General features: G+C 41.8%; 1 protein-coding gene and 1 long non-coding RNA gene across 3 annotated transcripts in view; one reads left to right on the top strand and one right to left on the bottom strand.

The window, feature by feature from the left end:
* The window catches only part of TNR (tenascin R), a 492944-nt gene that overhangs the window by 49229 nt on the left and 420473 nt on the right, over positions 1–23242 (top strand). The gene's annotated exons all lie outside the window — the stretch shown is intronic.
* The window catches only part of LOC143788640 (uncharacterized), a 183139-nt gene continuing 171031 nt past the window's right edge, over positions 11135–23242 (bottom strand). Inside the window, exon 3 of the long non-coding RNA XR_013218691.1 lies at positions 11135–11226. This is a non-coding gene — a long non-coding RNA (uncharacterized LOC143788640). The remainder of the gene's footprint in view (positions 11227–23242) is intronic.

Here is a 23242-nt window from a genome sequence, read left to right as displayed (position 1 = left end):
ATGGACGAATATGTCCCTTTTCCAAGGACTCCTTTATATATTCTCGCATAGCAGCATGTTCAGGCACAGACAGATTAAATAAACGACCCTTTGGGTATTTACTACCCGGGATTAAATCTATGGCACAATCGCACTCTCGGTGCGGAGGTAATGAACCAAGCTTGGATTCTTCAAAGACGTCACGATAGTCAGACAGGAACTCAGGAATTTCAGAGGGAATAGATGATGAAATGGAAACCACAGGTACATCCCCATGAGCCCCCTTACATCCCCAGCTCAACACAGACATAGCTCTCCAGTCGAGGACTGGGTTGTGAGATTGCAGCCAAGGCAATCCTAGCACCAAATCATCATGTAGATTATACAGCACCAGAAAGCGAATAATCTCCTGGTGATCCGGATTAATACGCATAGTTACTTGTGTCCAGTATTGTGGTTTATTATTAGCCAATGGGGTGGAGTCAATCCCCTTCAGAGGAATAAGAGTCTCCAAAGGCTCTAAATCATACCCACAGCGTTTGGCAAAGGACCAATCCATAAGACTCAAAGCGGCGCCAGAGTCGACATAGGCGTCCGTGGTAATAGATGACAAAGAGCAAATCAGGGTCACAGATAGAATAAACTTAGATGGTAAGGTGCAAATGGAAACAGATTTATCAAGCTTTTTAGTGCGCTTAGAGCATGCTGATATAACATGAGTAGAATCACCACAATAGAAACACAACCCATTTTTCCGTCTAAAATTCTGCCGCTCGCTTCGGGACAGAATTCTATCACACTGCATACTCTCTGGCGACTTCTCAGTGGACACCGCCAGATGGTGCACTGGTTTGCGCTCCCGCAAACGCCTATCGATCTGAATAGCCATTGTCATGGACTCATTCAGACCCGCAGGCACAGGGAACCCCACCATAACATCCTTAATGGCATCAGAGAGACCCTCTCTGAAAGTCGCCGCCAGGGCGCACTCATTCCACTGAGTAAGCACAGACCATTTACGGAATCTTTGGCAGTAAATTTCCGCTTCATCTTGCCCCTGAGATAGGGACATCAAAGTTTTTTCTGCCTGAAGCTCCAAATGAGGTTCGTCATAAAGCAACCCCAAGGCCAGAAAAAACGCATCCACATTGAGCAACGCAGGATCCCCTGGTGTCAATGAAAAAGCCCAGTCTTGAGGGTCGCCCCGGAGCAAGGAAATCACAATCCTGACCTGCTGTGCAGGGTCTCCGGCAGAGCGAGATTTCAGGGACAAAAATAATTTGCAATTATTTCGAAAATTCTGAAACCCAGATCTATTCCCCGAGAAAAATTCCGGCAAAGGAATTCTCGGCTCAGATACAGGTGCATGACAAACAAAATCTTGCAAATTTTGTACCTTCGTGGCGAGATTATTCAAACCTGCAGTTACACTCTGAAGATCCATTACAAACAGGTGGACACAGAGCCATTCAAAGATTAGGAGAGAAAAAAAAAAAAAAAAATTTCAGCAGACTACTTATTTCTCTCCTTTCTCAGCCAAGGATTTTAACCCTTTAGGGGGCCGGTCAAACTGTCATGATCTCAATGGCAAGAGAACATAGCATAAGCATATATAGGAACTAGCTCTTGGAAGATGGGAACTGAGCTGACCATGAACTAAACCTAACGCACAACTAGCAGTGGCCGGGTAGCATGCCTACGTTGATTCTAGATGCCCAGCACCAGCCGGAGGACTAAATAATGCTAGCAGAGGAAAAAATCAGTCCTAGCTCACCTCTAGAGAAATACCCCGAAAGGAGACAGAGGCCCCCCACATGTATTGGCGGTGAATTAAGATGAAATAACAAACGTAGTATGAAAATAGGTTTAGCAAATTTGAGGTCCACTTACTACATAGCAGAAGACAGAAAGGACACTTTCATGGTCAGCTGAAAACCCTATCAAAACACCATCCAGAAATTACTTTAAAACTCTGGCATTAACTCATAACACCAGAGTGGCAATTCCTGTTCACAAGAGCTTTCCAGACACAGTAACGAAACTACAGCTGTGAACTGGAACAAAAATGCAAAAACAAACATGGACAAGAGTCCAACTTATCTAGTAGTTGTCTAGGAGCAGGAACAAGCACAGAGAGGCTTCTGATAACATTGTTGACCGGCAAGCAACTAACAGAGCAGCAAGGTTATATAGCGACTCCCACATCTTGATGGGAACAGGTGAACAGAGAAGATGAAAACACCAGTTCAATTCCACCAGTGTCCACCGGGGGAGCCCAGAATCCAAATTCACAACAGCGATCCGACAAAACATCGGATCACATTTGGACCAATGTTATTTTAAATGGCCGTGTACATGTGTGATTTTTTTTCCTCAAGCAGAGCCGATCCGACAAAAAAAAATAAATCACAGTATGACCTAGTTTGACCTGAATTTTGAATCGCAAGTCAATGAGTTGGTGGAAAACATTAGACTGCATTTAGATGACATCTGAGTGCAGTCTGATTTCCAAGGACTGACACAATGGTGAAGATGGAGAAATATACTCTAGATGTCTCTATATTATGCTGCTATCAGATTCCATGGAAAAAACCTGCTGACAGATTCCTTTTACAGAGCTATTCCATACACTGAAATGCTCCACCTATGGACAGAAAAGATCCTCCTGAGAACAGTGCTCTGAAAAACAACTTTGGAATGGAGTGGAGGCCGCACATACACACCACCTCTATACATTCTCTGTGGGACTGCCACAGTTAGCAGAGTTCAGCGTTTTCCAGAGCTGCGGGTTCCAGCGGTTAGACCACAATTGACCGTAAAGTTATCTCCTATTCTGTTGACAACTGATGATGATCATTTCGGAATAACTCTATAAATTTTTATAAAGGAAAGGTGTGAATGGAGACTTCTTTAGTAAAATGAGAGGTGGTGAGTTCTCCTTCAATGGAAGTCTTCAAACAGAGGTTGGACAGACATCTATCTGAGATGGTTTGGTGAGTCCTGCATTGAGCAGGGGGTTGGATGCGATGACCCCGGAGGTCTCATCCAACTCTAACATTGTAGGATTCTAAGATTTCTAAGGCTTGTTTTATATACTGTACATAATTCAAACATGTATAGGAAGGTTGAGCAAAATAATACCCTTCTCCGATCACGCAGGTGATTGGGATGTTCAGACTAGTCACTTTATAAAGCATTTGGTCACCATTGTATGTTATGGTTCTGATAGAAGCATCAGTAGATGGGAATTGTGTCATCCATCATCGAACACACGTATAACCATATTGTCAATTTATGACGCCAGTATGTATATTTTTATTTGCAAAATAGTCACTTAGACACTGCACAGATACTGCACTCCGCTGGTGACTCCATTATTACCTCTTTGCATTAACACCTCTTTTCTGCATAATTTTCAATAGCTGCATTCATCCAAGCCCAAACTATGCAATTCGCCGTCGCACCCGTGGAGGTGGATTTGCTGACTCGTCTCTCATTTTCTTTATTTTGCTCACGGCCTCCTTTACAAATGATTTACATCTTTATTAGGCGTTCTCAAGACATATAAATAATCCCCCTGTTTAGATTTCCAGCACTGGAGGCAAACGAATGAGATCTTTATGCAAAGGAAAGCTCTGATCTATACTCGCCGCCTGCTCTATTCTTTATAGGAGTTTTGTGCTGCTTCTTTTTTTTCCTAATGTTTTAGTTCGGTCATTTATATTACAGCTTTTTTTATATCATCATTAGGTATTGCATAGTTTGTAAGATTATTCTGACACCGTCACCAATCCTCAGCAATGAGCGCTAGGATTTTAAAGCACTGTATGTGCAGAAAATACAGTTTTTCATAACTCCTTAGTTCATCACTTGATATGGAGGAATACATTATTTTTTCAGAGCAGAACAGTGGCTGAATGTCCATAAATGACAACGAATTCTGGGGTCCATGTGACTGCTGCAAAGCGTAAATTCTGTTAAAGGGCATCTATCACCAGTTTTTTTTTGCTACCTAATCTAACAGCAGTATACTATGGGGACAGAGACCCTGATTCCAGCAATGTGTCACTTACTGGGCTACTTGCTGGAATTTTGATAATATCATTATGGTCTCTGCTGTAGATCTAGCAGTTCTCCGAATGCTGAGCTCTGTAAAACCCCATCCACACCACTGATTGGCTGCTTTGCATGTACACTGTGCATAGGCATAAAGTAGCCAATCAGTGGTGGTGGCGCTGTTAGACAGAGCTCATAAATTTAGAGGACTACATGACAGGAGGTTTACTAGTCCTTTAGTGATAATCTCTGCTGTTAAAAGTGATTTTATCAAAATTAATGCAAGCAGCCAGGAAGTGACACATCACTGGAGTCATGGTCGGTGCCTACTGTATGCAGAACCTGGTGATAGATTCCCTTTAACAGCAGTTTAGGGAATAACAGCTGCCATTTTTCTAAAATAATAAAAGTAACAGCACTCCTCCATCCAGCGCTGACCCTCCTCTACTGCTCATGGTCTTTGCTTAGATGGTAGATGGCGATAACCAATTAGTGGCTGCAGCTGACAGCTGAACATTCTAGGGAGGAGCTAGAGGCTTGCACAGACATTCTAGGGAGGAGCTAGAGGAACACACAGACATTCTAGGGAGGAGCTAGAGGCAGACAGACATTCTAGGGAGGAGCTAGAGGAATACACAGACATTCTAGGGAGGATGGAGCGCCCCGCTAGGGCCCTGGGGTACTCGGGCCGGGTCCAGTGGTCATTAAAGGGGTGGTCATGGTGGCAGCAACCCGGTCTGTGGCCCTGGGCGTCCAAGTAAAAGGGAAGGTCTTTAAAAGGGTTATATGAATGAAGAGTGTTCGTGACGCCACTTGTGGCATTCGGTCAGGGATGACCGATGCTGCTTAAAGGGGTTCACTGGGGTGATGTTATGGCAGCAGGGATGGTATAGCTTCCCACAGGTGAAGCTGGGTCCCCATGGATCCCACTGTAGTAGATAAAGATGGTGTTTTTGCAGTCTCTTTACCTTTTTACTGGTGTAAAGCAGCCACAGTCCAGGGTACGGATCACAGACAGGTGCTGGTGTGGTCCGACCGGCTTGGAAGCGATTCAGGAATTCCCCCTAGCCAGGTGGGGTTGGAAGCCTTCTTCTCTGTTCTGTGTTGTAGTCCCTTGCTGCCTTAGGCCTCACACAAGGTCCTCACTTTCTCTCTGTCCCTTTTAGTAGGACACTACCCGCATGGCAGGCAGAGCAAGCCTTTTTACAAGAGTCTCTCAGGATGACTCTGGGCTCTATTTGCAGCTGTGCCTTCGGGTGTTAAAGGTGGGCAGGCGACCTGCAATCTCCTGTCCACCGGTTTCTACTGTAGGGCATAGAGATACCCCCACAACCTTGGTCTTCTGGCTACCGGTATTCTGCGCTTCAGCGTGGAGGAAGCTCAGTCGCAGCTTCTCTCTAGCTCTTTACTTCTCCTGTGCCTCTCTTCCCCTTTCAGTCTCCTACAGACTGCTCTGTTTCTCTCTCCTTCCAGGACCTGCAGAACCACTCGTCTGCACGGCCCCAGCTTTCCTCTCTAAGAATCTGTCTGCTTCCGCTCTCCTCTGCCCCTCTGATAGACTGACCAACTAACTCCTCCTCCAGCCAGAATATATAGGGCAGTTCCCCTGAATCTGGGCCTTGAGCTTCCCCTTCTGGCCTGGAGTCAGAACAGTGTTGCATGTACTGGTTCCCTGTTAAAGGGATCCTCCTCACTTCCAAGCATGGCATCACCCTCCCCATGAGAAAGGCAATATCACTGTAACAACCGGTTACCTGGGGTGTTACAAGGAACTAGAGACAGACACAGACATGCTAGGGAGGAGCTAGAGGCAGGCACAGACATTCTAGGGAGGAGCTAGAGGCAGACAAAGACATTCTAGTGACGAGCTACAGGAACACGCAGACATTCTAGGGAGGAGCTAGAGACAGACACAAACATTCTAAGGAGGAGCTAGAGGCAGACACAGACATTCTAGGGAGGAGCTAGAGACAGACACAAACATTCTAAGGAGGAGCTAGAGGCAGACAGACATTCTAGGGAGGTGCTAGAGGCAGACACAGACATTCTGTGGATGAGCTAGAGGCAGACAAAGACATTCTAGTGACGAGCTACAGGAACACGCAGACATTCTAGGGAGGAGCTAGAGGCAGACACAGACATTCTAGGGAGGAGCTAGAGGCAGACACAGACATTCTAGGGATGAGCTAGAGGCAGACACAGACATTCTGGGGAGGAGCTAGAGGCAGACACAGACATTCTAGGGAGGTACTAGAGGCAGACAGACATTCTATGGATGAGCTAGAGGCAGACACAGACATTCTAGTGACGCACTAGAGGCAGACACAGACATTCTGGGGAGGAGCTATAGGCAGAGACAGACATTCTATGGAAGAGCTAGAGGCAGAGACAGACATTCAAGGGAGGAGCTAGAGGCAGACACAGACATTCTAGGGAGGAGTTAGAGGAACACACAGACATTCTAGGAAGGAGGTAGACACAGACATTCCACTGCAAGTTCTCCTGAAACAACAGTTACACTTTCCATTCCCCCATTATTTTGCAACAGCAGCTTTTTTTAAAAAAAAATGATAAGCTGAATAACTCCTTTAATTAGAATATATCGGTGATACATTCCCTTTCATGAAGATGAAGCTCTATCCATGCAGTCACATTTCCCTGACACAATATTATCAGGATTGCTCCCATATTTTCCAATATTAAGACTATAAATGTATAATATTAAACTGTAATTTATAAATTCTCCCATATAGAATATGACAGAGTTTCCCCTTTTCTATGTAGTTGGGAGAAGATTTATGGCCACATGATACAGGTTACATATTATATTCTATTTATGGAGATAATTTATATGTCGGCATTTCAGTCAATATCTTGAAGTAAATCCTCTTTGACCTCAGCTTAAAATGGGAGCATTATCGTCCGAAGGCAAAAATGAGATTTCATTTTTTTCATTAGGGAGAGTTATACTTACTGAGTAGAATTGAAGATTCTCAAATTTTGTTATCTGACCTTTGACACCAGAGCAATGGTTAAAAGTTCAGATTTATAATAGCCCATGATAATGAAAATGCATATTTCTAATTTCTAAGGGATTTCAGTTCCAATACATGTCCCATCAACCAATACAATGCAGTTATCCTAATATCAATCCAATACACAACTCAGTGAGAGAAACTCACACTATTACATAATGTCCCACAACTATATCAAAACCTCCCAAAAGTGGACATTAGACCAAGGTATCAAAAACCACTGTTTAAATAGTTTATTAAATATATTTTAAAATTAAAAAATGGAGAAACTGACAAAATAGACCACAATGAATATAACAGTACATAAAAACATCATATAGGGTACAGATCAAATAAGCATACTGGATAATAATCCCCAAAGAGACAAACCTGTAGGTATGTACATGTATCATAAGCGGTCTGAAAAAGACCAAATAAAGTGCAAGAAAAAGTCTCTGAACAAACATTAATACAAGTGTAAAGATGATCCGTAGTACCCCTGGACTCCAGCTCCAACGTACGTTTCGCCACCGTGGATTTTTCAAGGAGTCATTCTACTCAGTGTTATCTGACCTTTGACACCAGAGCAATGGTTAAAAGTTCAGATTTATAATAGCCCATGATAATGAAGATGCATATTTCTAATTTCTAAGGGATTTCAGTTCCAATACATGTCCCATCAACCAATACAATGCAATTATCCTAATATCAATCCACTTATACCCAAGTATAAATATGTTCTTAAGATCCAGGGTGTTGACCTACTTTAAAGTTGGGGTTAAACTACATACAAAAGAACCAATTATCCAAGTGACTCCACCAACCAGGGTCACACAACTCCCCAATTATCTCATATGCCCTCCACATACTCCAAGTAGAAAGGAAAGGAGTATAGAATGTTTTTTTTTATGTACCTCCTATTTTATGTTATCATCCAACATATTTGTTTCAGCAACAGGAGACCTCGTTGATATTTTATGGGTCCTGTAGATACTGGCAAGATCTGAGGACAAGTCTTATGTGTATGGCAGGCTTAATATGTGTATCATTTGGAATCTTTCATTAGGGTAGACCCCCTGCCAAATGTTATTCCCAGGAGATGTTTGAGCACCAAAAATTTGTTGAAGCGTCAAACAATTACTTGCTGCTATCCAGCGAGGGTCGAGGAGAAAAGACCTGTTGGCATTCAACTGCTGAAACCTTGGGGATGTTTCCCTACAAACTTCCCCCAAAATTTGGGGTCTATGAAGTCTTGAATTTTTGGGGATTCAATTTATGCAAATCCTTCAAAATAGTGACCAACCAGCTGCCATTTTGCTAAAATCTAAGAGTTAGGAAGGGGTTAAAAGACTCAAACTATTATCCTTACCTCTCCTCCGACATCTCCACCAGTCAATGTTCTTTCCTCCGATCACTTCCCTTTGGCCTACTTCTTATTCTCGGTCTTCTGATGCCGCAATTGACTAAGCCCCACACAGTCACATGAGACGCAAAGCACATAATTGACGCTAATAATGTGCATCACGCCCCACATGACCGCATAAGACCCAGTCAGCGTCACTGTGTAGTTAGAATATGGAAGAAGAGTATAAACCAATGGACCGGAGAGGGAATAAAGGTTGGAAAGGTATAGGGACATCCAAGGAGATTCAAATATAATTGAGTTTTTTTATTTAGCCCATCCTCGACAGTTTTGATTTGCACCATATTAGGACACGAGGGACACTGCAACTGGCACAGCCCTGTTGTAGGTCCTTTAGTGGCCACAATTGGGTAAAATTATGTTTGAAGCTGTGCCGATTTTGGAGTGGTTGCTGAAGGGTCGGGAGATGGATATTATTGAAAACTAGAGAAGAGTAGATCAGGCAAAATTTTCATATTTTTTCTTGGAAATACAATTTTTAGACAAGTTATTCCCTGCTAATTTAACGTTCCTTATTATGGGGTCTGAAGGGATAATAAATGTAATATGTAATACATACAGTACGTATATATATATATATATATATATATATATATATATATAAAATATATATATATATATATATATATATATATATATATATATATATATATATATATATAAATGGTGAACAATGACTGACATTTTTCTGACCCCTAAAGGGCCATCAAAAGGTTAATAAACAGAATCCTTCTACTCACCTCACCGCTCACCTCTCGAGCCCATCATATATCACTGCCACCAGTCCTTTCCTTGTTGCATCTTCGGATCCCCAACCGCTCATGCCGAGTCCAGATTTCCAGCCGACATGGGAGGGTTTTGTGCAGACGCATGGGAAGTCACAGTGTCATGAGGTCATGAAGTGCACCATGAGCTTCTTTGAACACTCCTGGGGATTCCAGCATGAGTGGCAGGATCAGAAGATGCAGTGAGGACCGGACTGGTGGCGCGAGTATCGGGGGGCCAGACAGGTGGGCGGCAAGATGAGAATAAGGATATATATTATATTTTAACCTTTTGATGGCAATTTATGTGTCACAAAAATAGCCACCAGCATCCACTGTTTTGCTTAATCCACGCAGAAGTTAACTGCCAAAAAATCCTTATATTGTCGAAAACAGATTTTTGTAAAATTTGATTAGAATTCAATAACAAATCAGAAGGTCATTAATATTAATGTCCAGGAAAACCTCATTAAACCTAGTCATACATTTTTGCAGTACTATTATGCAATGTAAAATACAATGTAGTAATGTCTTTAATTCCAACGAAAATTTGATATTTTGTCTTCTTATTTTAGCAAAATTTTAATTAGGACTTTTTCTAGCGTTTTTATCTTCCTCTACATAGTGGTGGTTTCTAGAATCTGGAAGCACAATGCATCCATTCTTGTAATTTCAAGGCTAAAAATAGTCCGTACACATGTGCCATCGTATTAATAGCCCAGCTTCACCCACGGCACTCGTGCCTACAGCTGGGATTTTCACTGGGGCCTATAGAAAACATTTTGTAATCTTGGCACTTGTCTGATAGAGAGACCTTCTGTTCCTGTAGACTTTGCATTCAATTAGAGTCTTCTTTCTTATAAATAGCCTTACAGACATTGGTGTCTAATGAAATCTAGTAATTCAGTGACTTCAGTATTGGCTATGTGTCTACCAATAGTTAATTCTTCTCCTTTTCAATACGCTTTGTAGACAGCTGCGGTATTATATCTTTTTATTGGACCATCCGTAATTGTGTATCGGGGGCAGATTTGATGGATGCACCTTGACTTCTATCAATAAGAGTATATATTCCCGTCGTTCATTATCATCACCTCATTTGCCCCCGAATTTCACGTCTGTCATTGTAATCTGTAAAAATTTAAGAATCTGTTGAGGCTCGAGAATCAAAAAAAAAAAAAAGCCTCTAAATGTTTTCACGTTCAGCCTCCTGATTTGTGATTTACCAAATTCCACATCTGAATCAAACAACCTTGGAGTTGTGAATAGTTTGCATTATCCCACTGAGCATTGACGGCCTTAACCCTTGCAATAGCAATATCCATTAATTGTAACATAAGAAGCATGGAACGGTCAAAGCATAAAAACAAGGGAAAAAGTAAATAATTTCTATTTCTTTGGTATTTTAAGATTTTTTTTCCCCTAAATTGGAATGATGAAGAACATTTTTGCAAAATACAATATACATAAATTATTTTTATTTATACAGCAAGGTTAAGTTCAGATAAACCAACCAAATTTCTCTAAAGTATTCACGAAAATTGGGTTAACAATTACGTAAGGAGAAAGAGCCCCAAAAGTCAAAGTGGTTTTAACAAATTTAGCAGAAATGAATAGCACTAGTAAATAAAATAATCTTTTATAGATGAAATATGCTTTTATCTCCACTTGTGAGCCCTTTCTTCCCCTCCTGCTGCTTTTTGAATTCATCATTCATTTTGAAATATAGCTAAAATCCACGTCGGTAAAGAGATGCACAGATTTTGTGTTACTAATAAGCAACAAGTGTTTTATCTCAGTCTGAGGCTGGATTCACAGGTACAATGCTCAGAACTACTGCGTAATGTCCTTCACAATGCAGCTTATACTAAACATAAGTTAAATAGAGATAGGAGGGCAGGACTTCCTCTAATTTGTGATTACTGTGTATGGTAGACTTCAAAGCAGCTTGTTTCCATTCACTAGCTCAAAGACGACAGAAAGTTGGAACCTGTGGAAGGGAAAACTGATGAAATTGATAGCTATTTCATATAATAAGGAAAATAATGTTATTTATCATGTACACATGACTGCTTATCCTGTAAAGTAACCTGAAGCAAGTGCTATGCTTTAAAGGGAACCTTTCAGTAAATTCATGCTGCCCAAAACACGAGCATCATGAATCAGAGCCCGGCTGTTTGATTGCAGCTAGGTATGTTTTTCTCAGATATGCTCGACGCATCAGAGAAATCATAGTTTAAGAGATTTTGGCTGGCTGGCTTCTCCACGCATTGGTCACCTCTCTGGCCCCTCGTCTACCCACTGCCACCCGTCCAGTCCTCACCGGATTTTCTGATTTTCCCCCACTCACACTGGATGGTTCTGTGCAAATACATGGGAACTATTACAAATAAATGGGGAGACAAAAAGCGCAATAGGGTCTTATCCACATTACACAGGTGAGAATAAATACCAAAATATGCTCACCTGGTTAGGATGAGATAAGAGCATGTAAAAAGCGGCTGCTGGAGATCCAGAGCAAGTAATATCTTCAAAGGGAATTCGTAGTTAAAATTCCGCGCTGCCGCTGGGATGAATTTCAGGAGATTGTAGTTGATTCACAGTGGTTTTATTCTCAAAGCGTTTCAGGGGTGGTCTCATGCCCCCTTCATCAGGAAATACCACAGTGGTTTTATTTTCATCGCGTTTCAGGGGTCTCATGCCCCCTTCATCAGGTATTTCCTGATGAAGGGGGCACGAGACCCCTGAAACGCATTGAGAATAAAACCACTGTGAATCAACTACAATCTCCTGAAATTCATCCCAGCGGAATTTTAACTACGAATTCCCTTTGAAGATATTACAAGTACATAGGGAGCCACAGTGTCACGAAAGGCACGGTGACCTTCTGCACGCATTCGCAGAACCCTCCTGGAGATTCCAACATGAGCAGCAGACTCAGAAAATGTGGGAGAGGACAGGACTGGTGGTGAGTATTGGAGGGTCCGGAGAGGTGAAAAGTAAGGCGAATAGTAGGGTATTTTTAAATATTTTTTAACCTCTTGATTGCCCTTCGTGGGTCAGAAAAATGATCGCAAGTGGTCACCATTTTGCAGAATCCGGTAAATTGCAAAAAAATCTGTATTTTGTCGAATGGCAATTTTTGTAAAATTAGAATATAATTTAATTCTACTCAAAGTTGTTTGGACAGCATGGATCGGATCTACCAAGAAAAATTAAACACGTCTCAAAATTCACAATGTATAATGTCAAAAATAGTCTACCGTAGTTCTAAATGTGTAAAAATTAGCTCCCAGAGAAGAAAAAGGAATTGGGGTAATCTTACCATGGTTAAGAATTTTTCTATAAATTGTCCTCTGCACCATCCCATTTTGATTTCCAATGACTAATTTTGACACTGCAAATATCTGGAGTTTGGCCAGGTGGCTAAGGCTATATGGCGAATTTGGTTGCCTAATAGCAAGTCGCACAACCAAAATTTTTTTCAGATTTGTCTACAATATGCTATTGCTCATCTGTTTGATTTGGTCATGTGGCTGCTTTTTACGTGCAATGTAAGATTTGATAAAAAGTGAGCAGATCTGGATTTTTTAGCTCCTGAAACGCTGCAGTCACTTTATCCAGAAAATAGAGTATCTGCAAAGCACAAAGAATGTATTTTAATTCCTTTCATGTCCAAGTGCATCATCGTAACAACATTTCGGCCAACATTCTGACTTTTTCAAGCATAAATAAATGGCAAATAAGACTTGGTGCCTTGGAAATACTCTATTTTCTGGATTTGCTGATAACTTGGTGTAAAGCTACCCAAAGGAAAGATGGAGCCTGTGGAGTGGTGCAAAGGGAATAACCATTGCAGCTGTACGTTGTAATAAGCCCACCTTCAAATTGTGATGTAACATTGCAATATTAATATTTCTCGTCCAAAGTCCATGTATAGATCTAGTCTATCGACTCACCATTGGTACTTGGCTAGCGTTTGCCTCTCGAGAAAAATATCTATCTACGGAAAACTTCTGATGGAGCTTTCATCTTAGCACCAAGAGGCAGTGCATCTATACGAACTCCATGCCCACAGCTCTTTACTAAAGCCAAACGCTTGGGAGACAAACAGAAAGAGGTAGACTACATGGGGATCCCTTCATTTTAATGGCTGACCCAAACATGCATTTTGTTTTTTACTGGTTGTTAGATAGGAAAAGGTTGCAGCTTAGTATTTGACACCTTTCTATCTGACAGTCCTGCGTTGCTGCAGTAGATAATATTGCGATGTGTTACAATTTGGAAGGTGTGTTTCAATGGGAAAAGTATAGTTTTACCCTTGGTCTATGATTGCAATATTTGACAGTATCACATTTCGGCAAAATATAAGTAGAGTTTACCAAATGAGAGGGATAACAGATGTCTGAGTTGATTGTTTTTATAGGGTAATGAATCCCTAATTTTAGTTTTGGTGCAGTGAAAGCTCCTTCCATAGAATAACGAGGGTCTGGGATGAGCGATAGACATAAATTTTCCACTCCCCTTGGACTTGGTCACAGTTACAACCTCTGTGACCTCTATTGCTATTTCAGTGATTGAACGGAACATGTTATTATCTTCAACCCGTTGATTAAATTGTCCTATTGAAAAAGGCAATAATCACTCAACAAATATCCTGATGAATTTTCCTGCATGTTGTACATTCCTAATTAAAGCCTCGTTAGGACGAGCATTGAAAGAGAATGAAATATGACACTTGTAACAATTGGTTTCATTGATCCACATGGAAGTATGTCTCTATTCATGCAGAAAATGGCTGAATACCTCTGTAAACCACACATGCATGCACAGTTTTTCGATTAATTTGATGAAGCTTGCGGTTCTTCTTGTCAGTTTTCAGCATACCAGCAGGAGCTTGCCCTCATCACCCCAAACTCTTTACAGTTTGAGATTTGGTTCACACGATCGGCTAAAAATGACACAGTGAAACATGCCCCCCAAAAATTACTATTACAAAAAATACTATTGCCAGGGCCGGACTGGCCATAGGGCACTTCTGGCAAATGCCAGAAGGGCCGGTGCCAGTGGTGGGCCGCTCAATCCGCCGCCCCCGCCGTCGCATTCAACTATACCGGCGTATAGACGCCGGTACAGTTGAATGCAATGATGGAGGAGAGAGCGTCTACAGACGCTCCTCTCCCATCATTCTCCGCTCTGCCTCTGACACTGCGGGTGCGCGATGATGTCATATCATCGCGCACCTGCTGTGTCCCGGGCAGACTGCAGCTGCTGAGACAGGAGCAGGAACCAGGAAGCAACGCGGGGCACGAGGAGAGGTGAGGAGAGTTTTTTTTTTCTCTGGACTGTGGGGCCATTCTCGGAGGAGGTGAGGGGAGGAAGAGAAGAGATGTGGGCTGTATATAGTTCTCTGTGGGCTGTGCTCTGTGCTGTATACTGCTGTGGGCTGTATATAGTTCTCTGTGGGCTGTGCTCTGTGCTGTATACTACTGTGGGCTGTATATAGTACTCTGTGGGCTGTGCTCTGTGCTGTATACTGCTGTGGGCTGTATATAGTTCTCTGTGGGCTGTGCTCTGTGCTGTATACTACTGTGGGCTGTATATAGTACTCTGTGGGCTGTGCTCTGTGCTGTATACTACTGTGGGCTGTATATAGTACTCTGTGGGCTGTGCTCTGTGCTGTATACTACTGTGGGCTGTATATAGTACTCTGTGGGCTGTGCTCTGTGCTGTATACTACTGTGGGCTGTATATAGTACTCTGTGGGCTGTGCTCTGTGCTGTATACTACTGTGGGCTGTATATAGTACTCTGTGGGCTGTGCTCTGTGCTGTATACTACTGTGGGCTGTATATAGTACTCTGTGGGCTGTGCTCTGTGCTGTATACTACTGTGGGCTGTATATAGTACTCTGTGGGCTGTGCTCTGCTGTATACTACTGTGGGCTGTATATAGTACTCTGTGGGCTGTGCTCTGTGCTGTATACTACTGTGGGCTGTATATAGTACTCTGTGGGCTGTGCTCTGTGCTGTATGCTACTGTGGGCTGTATATAGTTATCTGTGGGCTGTGCTCTGTGCTGTATACTACTGTGGGCTGTATATAGTTCTCTGTGGGCTGTGCTCTGTGCTGTATACTACTTTGGGCTGTATATAGTTCTCTGTGGGCTGTGCTCTGTGCTGTATACTGCTGTGGGCTGTATATAGTTCTCTGTGGGCTGTGCTCTGTGCTGTATACTACTGTGGGCTGTATATAGCTCTCTGTGGGCTGTGCTCTGTGCTGTATACTACTGTGTGCTCTGCTATATATAGTACTCTGTGGGCTGTGCTCTGCTGTATACTGCTGTGGGCTGTATATAGTTCTCTGTGGGCTGTGCTCTGTGCTGTATACTGCTGTGGGCTGTATATAGTTCTCTGTGGGCTGTGCTCTGTGCTGTATACTACTGTGGGCTGTATATAGTTCTCTGTGGGCTGTGCTCTGTGCTGTATACTACTTTGGGCTGTATATAGTTCTCTGTGGGCTGTGCTCTGTGCTGTATACTGCTGTGGGCTGTATATAGTTCTCTGTGGGCTGTGCTCTGTGCTGTATACTACTGTGGGCTGTATATAGCTCTCTGTGGGCTGTGCTCTGTGCTGTATACTACTGTGTGCTCTGCTATATATAGTACTCTGTGGGCTGTGCTCTGCTGTATACTGCTGTGGGCTGTATATAGTTCTCTGTGGGCTGTGCTCTGTGCTGTATACTGCTGTGGGCTGTATATAGTTCTCTGTGGGCTGTGCTCTGTGCTGTATACTACTGTGGGCTGTATATAGTACTCTGTGGGCTGTGCTCTGTGCTGTATACTACTGTGGGCTGTATATAGTACTCTGTGGGCTGTGCTCTGTGCTGTATACTACTGTGGGCTGTATATAGTACTCTGTGGGCTGTGCTCTGTGCTGTATGCTACTGTGGGCTGTATATAGTTCTCTGTGGGCTGTGCTCTGTGCTGTATACTACTGTGGGCTGTATATAGTACTCTGTGGGCTGTGCTCTGTGCTGTATACTACTGTGGGCTGTATATAGTTCTCTGTGGGCTGTGCTCTGTGCTGTATACTACTTTGGGCTGTATATAGTTCTCTGTGGGCTGTGCTCTGTGCTGTATACTACTGTGTGCTGTATATAGTACTCTGTGGGCTGTGCTGTATATAGTACTCTGTGGGCTGTGCTGTATATAGTACTCTGTGGGCTGTGCTGTATATAGTACTCTGTGGGCTGTGCTGTATATAGTACTCTGTGGGCTGTGCTGTGTATAGTACTCTGTGGGCTGTGCTGTATATAGTACTCTGTGGGCTGTGCTGTATATATTACTTTGTGGGCTGTGCTGTATATATTACTCTGTGGGCTGTGCTGTATACTACTGTGTGGACTGTGCTGTATACTTCTACGTGGGCTGTGCTGTATACTACTGTGTGGTCTGTTCTGTATACTACTGTGTGGTCTGTGCTGAATACTGCTGTGTGGGCTGTGTTATCTACTACGCGAGCTGTGCTATAGTATGCAGGCTGTGCTGTATACTATGCGGTTTGTGCTATATAATATGCGGGCTTTGCTATATACTATGGGGAGTATATTATATTCTATGGGGGAGGCCATGTTATGTACTATGTGGCTGTGTTATATACTATTGTGGGGGTATATTATATTCTATGGGGGAGGCTGCGTTATATACTATGGGGGGCTGCATTATATTCTATGGGGGGCTACATTATATATTATGGGGAGGTGGGCTGTATTATATTCTATGGGGGTTACATACTCTGGGGTGGCTGCATTATACTCTGTGGGGTGGCTGCATTATACTCTGTGGGGTGGCTGCATTATACTCTGGGGTGGCTGCATTATACTCTGGGGTGGCTGCATTATACTCTGGGGTGGCTGCATTATACTCTGGGGTGGCTGCATTATACTCTGGGGTGGCTGCATTATACTATATGTGGGCTGCATTATACTGTATCGAGGACTATGGGGAATACGTTATACTATATGAAGAACTATGGGGTGCATTATACTATGGGAAGTGAATTGTACTACATGGATGACTGTGGCGGTGCATTATACTATATGGAGCACTATGAGGATTGTATTATGCTATATGGAGGACTATGAGGATTGTATTATGCTATATGGAGGACTATGAGGATTGTATTATGCTATATGGAGGACTATGAGAAGTGTATTATACTATGTGGAGGACTGAGCAGTGTATTTTAATATATGGAGGACTATAGGGAGTGTATTATACTATATGGAGGACTATGGAGCACATTATAATATATGGAGGACTATGGGGTGTATTTTACTAAACAAGTAAAATGCTGCATATTCGGATTGTTTTTGCTGGAACAAAAAGCCTTGTTGTCAGCAGCACATTGCCAGTGTAAACTGTAGATGTGCTGCTGAAAACATGATACTGTATGGTGATCTGTTAGTGATCTATTAGTGATCGTTCTGTCTCATCATTATTCCTCAGCTGGTGGAAAGAGGCCGGGAAACAAGCGTTGAACAACTTCAGTATTGTCGATCAAACTCGTTTAGCGGCCTGAACTCAGCGCACGTAAATACAACAGAAAGGCTTCTGTGTGATGTGGAATATGTTAGCATTTGGGGACCCATTTTAAACTTTGCCTAGGGCCCCACTTTGCCTAAAACCGGCCCTGCCTACAAGTGTACAAAGATATTATACAGTCACCATGTGACAAGTGGGCCTGTGTAACTTCAAATGCCAGGGCTGAATTTTAGTCCCAGTCCGGCCCTGACTATTGCTATTAAAGATGACTGAATTTGCCAAAATTTTATTCAGATTTCATTTATACCATTTGGCAAAAAAAAATTAATCAATTTGCTGCTCATCAAAAGTATTCCAAAGCCTTCAATTGCACGGAAAAGACTTGTATGACACTCTGAGATCTCCTAAGACTGTTTACAAACCCCTTTCAAGCTCGTTCAGTCAAACACAGTTGAGATGAGTGAATTGATTTGTTGTGATTCAAATATATGGATTTTTTAGGAATTTGCTAAGCCCAGTAAATTCAAACAATTAGCTATCCTATTTATGAGAATGGCTGCCGCCATTTTACACATTGCAGGAGACAGCATTGGTTCGAGAAGGATTAAATGACCTTGGGCACAGTCAGGTTGTCTTCTACAAAATGCCTTGCAGCTAACACATCACATAGTGTAGCATAGCCACTCAGGAGAAACTATCATAGGCTGTATAAAAGCAGAAGCAGGAAATGCAGCAGCCACTTTGTGATAAATCTGAACAGCTTAGGCGGCGCATGTGGTGCAGATGGAGATCTCCGCTCTGTGAAAATGTCATGGAGCCAAGATCTCAATTTGCGCATGTGCCGCCCCCTGTGCTAGTTTATTGGAGAATAGCCATGAAATCAAACAGTGCACGTGAAGCCCACGCCAATAATGATACCACACAGGAGGTGCCCAGTGTCATTTGATCTCTTATACTTTGGCCATGGTTGTGTCCTTTTTAAGTGAAACCTATCATAATAATGTATTTGAGTTTGCAGAATTTCTTAAAATTTGTATCAAGATTGAATTTCTTCAAATTGAGGAGCTCATCACTAATTGCTATAATTAAAATAATAGCTGAACATCACCAGTATGCATAGAACATGCAACAGATTTTTTTTATGTTAGTGAATAGGCTTTGCTGGCCAAATTAAATTCTTCAAAAAGTATGCAATATCATGGTTAAGAATTTGGTGAGTGCCATTTCTATAGGTTGAAGAGTGTCTTTTGATACATTACATTGGCTAAAATGAGGCATAGAGCCAAAAAGAAGAAGAATCCTGCAAGATGTTACTCTACTCTGCACTGGGCAAGAGGGAAGGACCCGAAAACAACTATTTAAAAAGGAGTGTCATTTTCTTTTAGAGAATAGTCTGGTTTGGCAAAATATCATGTCATGTGGCTAGACCCATTAAAGGGTCGAATAGTTGCATATAAAGTAGCTACGTCCAATAGATATCCTCCTAAAAAATTTGCTAATTTGCATATTTTTTCCCAGCAAGCATTGTCTGGTCTTTTTGGGTACTTTCTTACTAAGTTTTTGGAGAACAAACTGGGCGAAACTCTCCAAACCCTGCTCAAAAACTCAGAACTCCTCAAAAACTTGGAGTTTGTGCTCAGTTTCCGCTGCAAAAAAACTCATTGTGTAAAAACCCTTAGTTTTCCAATGCTAGCTAGCAGTCTCCACAGGAAGAAACATTACCACCAAAACATGATTTCCTAAATAACAGATGATAGAAGAATAGATGTCCAAAAACTGGAGAAGATAATGAAACAAAACGAGAGGCGAAGTGGTAAATGTGAAACTCGCTGGGTTTTCGAACAGAAAGAATTCATAGAGTCAGAAAATCAGAATGCTGACTTGTTGTCATGAAGTAGCTAAAGGAAAAAGTCACTGGGAAGCCGAAAGGTTTGATGAAGGCCAAGAACATGAAGGTTGACAGCAAGCTAAAACCAGCTGGGTGACATCTACTGAATCTCAGTTTCTCATATTATCCACATCTCAGCACAAACTATGCAAAATGATGCAAAATTTCCAGTACAAAGTACAGTATCTCTTAGTTTATTTATGGCCATCATAACGCATTATGGAAGTAATCAGTGACCTTTTAGACCGGATTTCTTCAGTTTATGATAAACAGGGAATTCCAGCAACTGGAAAGACACATGGTGGTCATGATAAGGTAAAGGAACTCTCAAGAAAATGTTTGGACCCAAAGAGAGGTCATAAATGGCTGCACATCCAGTTGGAAGAATGTCTCAAGTGGGGTACCGCAGGGTTCTGTCCTGGGCTCTGTATTGTCCAACATCTTTATCAATGATTTAGATGAAGGAATTGAGGGTACACTGATTAAATTTGCTGATTATTATTATTATTTATTATTATAGCGCCATTTATTCCATGGTGCTTTACTTTTGAGGAGGGGTATACATAATAAAAACAGGTACAATAATCTTAAACAATACAGGTCATAACTGGTACAGGAGGAGAGAGGACCCTGCCCATGAAGGTTCACAATCTACAAGGGATGGGTGAGGATACAGTAGGTGAGGGTAGAGCTGGTCATGCAGCGGTTTGATCAATCGGTGGTTACTGCAGGTTGTAGGCTTGTTGGAAGAGGTGGGTCTTCAGGTTCTTTTTGAAGGTTTCGATGGTAGGCGAGAGTCTGATGTGTTGTGGTAGAGAGTTCCAGAGTAGGGGGGATGCACGAGCGAAATCTTGTATGCGATTGTGGGAAGAGGAGATAACAGGTGACGCAAAGATAGGAGGGATAGCTAATACTAGACAAGAGAAAGAGGATTCAAAAGATATAAATAAACTGGAGCAGTGGGCAGCAACTAACAGGATGGTTTTTAGCAAGGAAAAATGCAAAGTATTACATCTGGGCAATAAAAATGAAAAAAGCATATACAGAATGGGAGGAATAGGGCTAAGCAACAGCACATGTGAAAAAGACTTGGGTATACTAATAGATCATAAACTGAACATGAGTCAACAGTGTGATTTCACATGTTTATGGGTTAAACTGCATCTAGTCTTACAGTTCAGCTTTATTGAAATGAAGGCGACTGAGTGTAACGCCATAGACAATCTGTTGAAGTGGACAAATGTTGGGTAGTTTTTGGCCCAAAAACAGCCATTTTGTTGGCAAAATCAGTAGCTAGGAGCACAATCAACCTTTCAAGAGCCAGAAGGAATGGACTTGAGTTGAGCGAATATGTTCGCAAATGATCGCTGAATCCGAATTGACAAGATTTGTGCCATTTTTGTACCATATTCGTGCCGAATTTATGTTTGATGATCGGATCTGAATAGTGTTGAGCGAATATACTCGTTGCTCGGGTTTTCCTGAGCACGCTCGGGTGACCTCCGAGTATTTGTTAGTGTTCGGAGAATAAGTTGTCATCGCCTCAGCTGAATGATTTACAGCTATTAGCCAGGTTAAGTACATGTGGGGGTTGCCTGGTTGCTAGGGAATCCCCACATGTAATCAAGCTGGCAAATAGCTGTAAATCATTCAGCTGCTGCGATGAAAACTAAATCTCCGAGCACTAACAAATAATCGGAGATCACCCGAGCGTGCTCTGGAAAACCCGAGCAACAAGTATATTCGCTCATCACTAGTTCCGAACATATTCACTCAACTCTAGTTCCATTAACCCCAATGACATTTGGCTGTGTTCGGCGAATATTGCAAATACAATATTCGCCAGCGATCGTAATCCAAACCGAATATTGCAAAATTGCCCTTAACTCTAGAATAGACAAGTTAAAAATAAAATATGAAGAAACAAGTCCAGCTCACCAGTCATACGTGGATCCAGTCTTGTCCGCTGCACCGATAGTATTTCTGCCAAAACACCTAAAACTGGAAGCAAGAAGGAGAGATTCAGCTCCATGAACATATATATTTTTTTATGGGTATATGTTCAAATGCCAAATAACATCCATATTAGCTTACAACAACAACAAAAAAATGCTGTGACTAATAGTGCTGGACGCACTCGAAATGCGTCAGAATTTGTAATCGTTCTAAGCCAATATTGATGTTATTTGGAATTTTAACATGTGCCAGTAAAAAAAAAAAATATGTTTGTTGAACTGGATTTTTATCAAGACAATTTTTATGTCCTTGGAGCTGGATATTTCCTCCTTGCTTTGAAAAATAAAAGATGCAGTGCGCAGAGAAGTGTGCATTGATCTCCTAAAGTGATGGCCCCAATGGGTAAAAGGAGGTCATAGATGATTTAATAAAAAAAAGAAGAGCGTGAATGATCGGGACCTAAAAGGAGGAAACAAGGAGTATTGTGGACCTCTGTGAGTAAGTAGAGCCACAAGGGTAGTTTTTTGTTTCAAAAACTTTCTAAACTTTGCAAAATGCTTTTACTCGGGATTCTCTATAAAAAAAAAAAAATATATAGAGGCCGTCATCAACTCAGGTAATGATTAGCTCTCTTGGACAGTAAGAAAATTCACTGAAAAAAAATGATGTCTCTAATGAAGATACGAGTAAAGAAAACGGCAGCCAGATCCGTTCTATTAGTAGAAATGGAAGCACTTTCTGCACAGTTAAGCGATAAGAAAGTATTTCATGGCTGTCCACTTATCGCACAGTCTGTAAACTATTATTTGTGAGAAATCTATAAAACGAAGGTGTTTACATTAAAATGCAAATTGAGCTCACTCCGAAATTATTACTGCACCGAACGCGCAAAGGAGACTTGTAAGAAGCGGGGTATTGGGAACGCTTAGCAAGAGGATGGTGAAAATTATGAATTTAATACCTTAAAAATGGGTAAAAAAATATACTGACTCACTAATGCACTATAAAAATATGGATTGAACATTTTCTTAATGTTCTTATGACCTGAGCAGAAAAGTAAAGGAGTAACGAGCAGCCTCTCTTGGAAATTGCTAATGGATTTCATTTTTCAATTAAAGGGAATCTCTTTAGTGATGCAGAGACGAGTGCCGGATGCTTCGTGAAAGTGTCTGATAGGGTTTCTTTGGGCTCATTAGAAAAAATTATACTATACAGAATATGTGCACCTCCATATTAATTACAGTATAAACCTTGTTATCATGGCACATACAGGACATATCATTAATAGTGTCTAATCGGTTATTTGTGGATCGTCCTGTAGTAAATAGCCTAGTGGCAAGAGGTTGGTTCCAAACTGAGCTCCGAATGACACGGTTGTCCGCAATCAAAGTCCTATCCACAGTCTTAGGCCAGCCATATATATTAGATGGCTTCCGGACTCACTGCTCACTTGTCCCACCACAGAGAAAGTTGTTATTTTATTAAAACTCAGCAGCAAGCAGCCCAGTAAGTGATACATCGCTAGAATCAGGGTCACTGCCCCTAAATCATGCTGCTCTCAGATGAGGTCGCAAAATCCTGTTGACAGATTCCCTTTTATTAAGCTCTCATACAACATA

Source organism: Ranitomeya variabilis, chromosome 8, assembly GCF_051348905.1.
Source record: "Ranitomeya variabilis isolate aRanVar5 chromosome 8, aRanVar5.hap1, whole genome shotgun sequence".
NCBI lineage: Eukaryota > Metazoa > Chordata > Amphibia > Anura > Dendrobatidae > Ranitomeya > Ranitomeya variabilis.
This window is presented reverse-complemented; position numbering and strand designations above follow the sequence as displayed.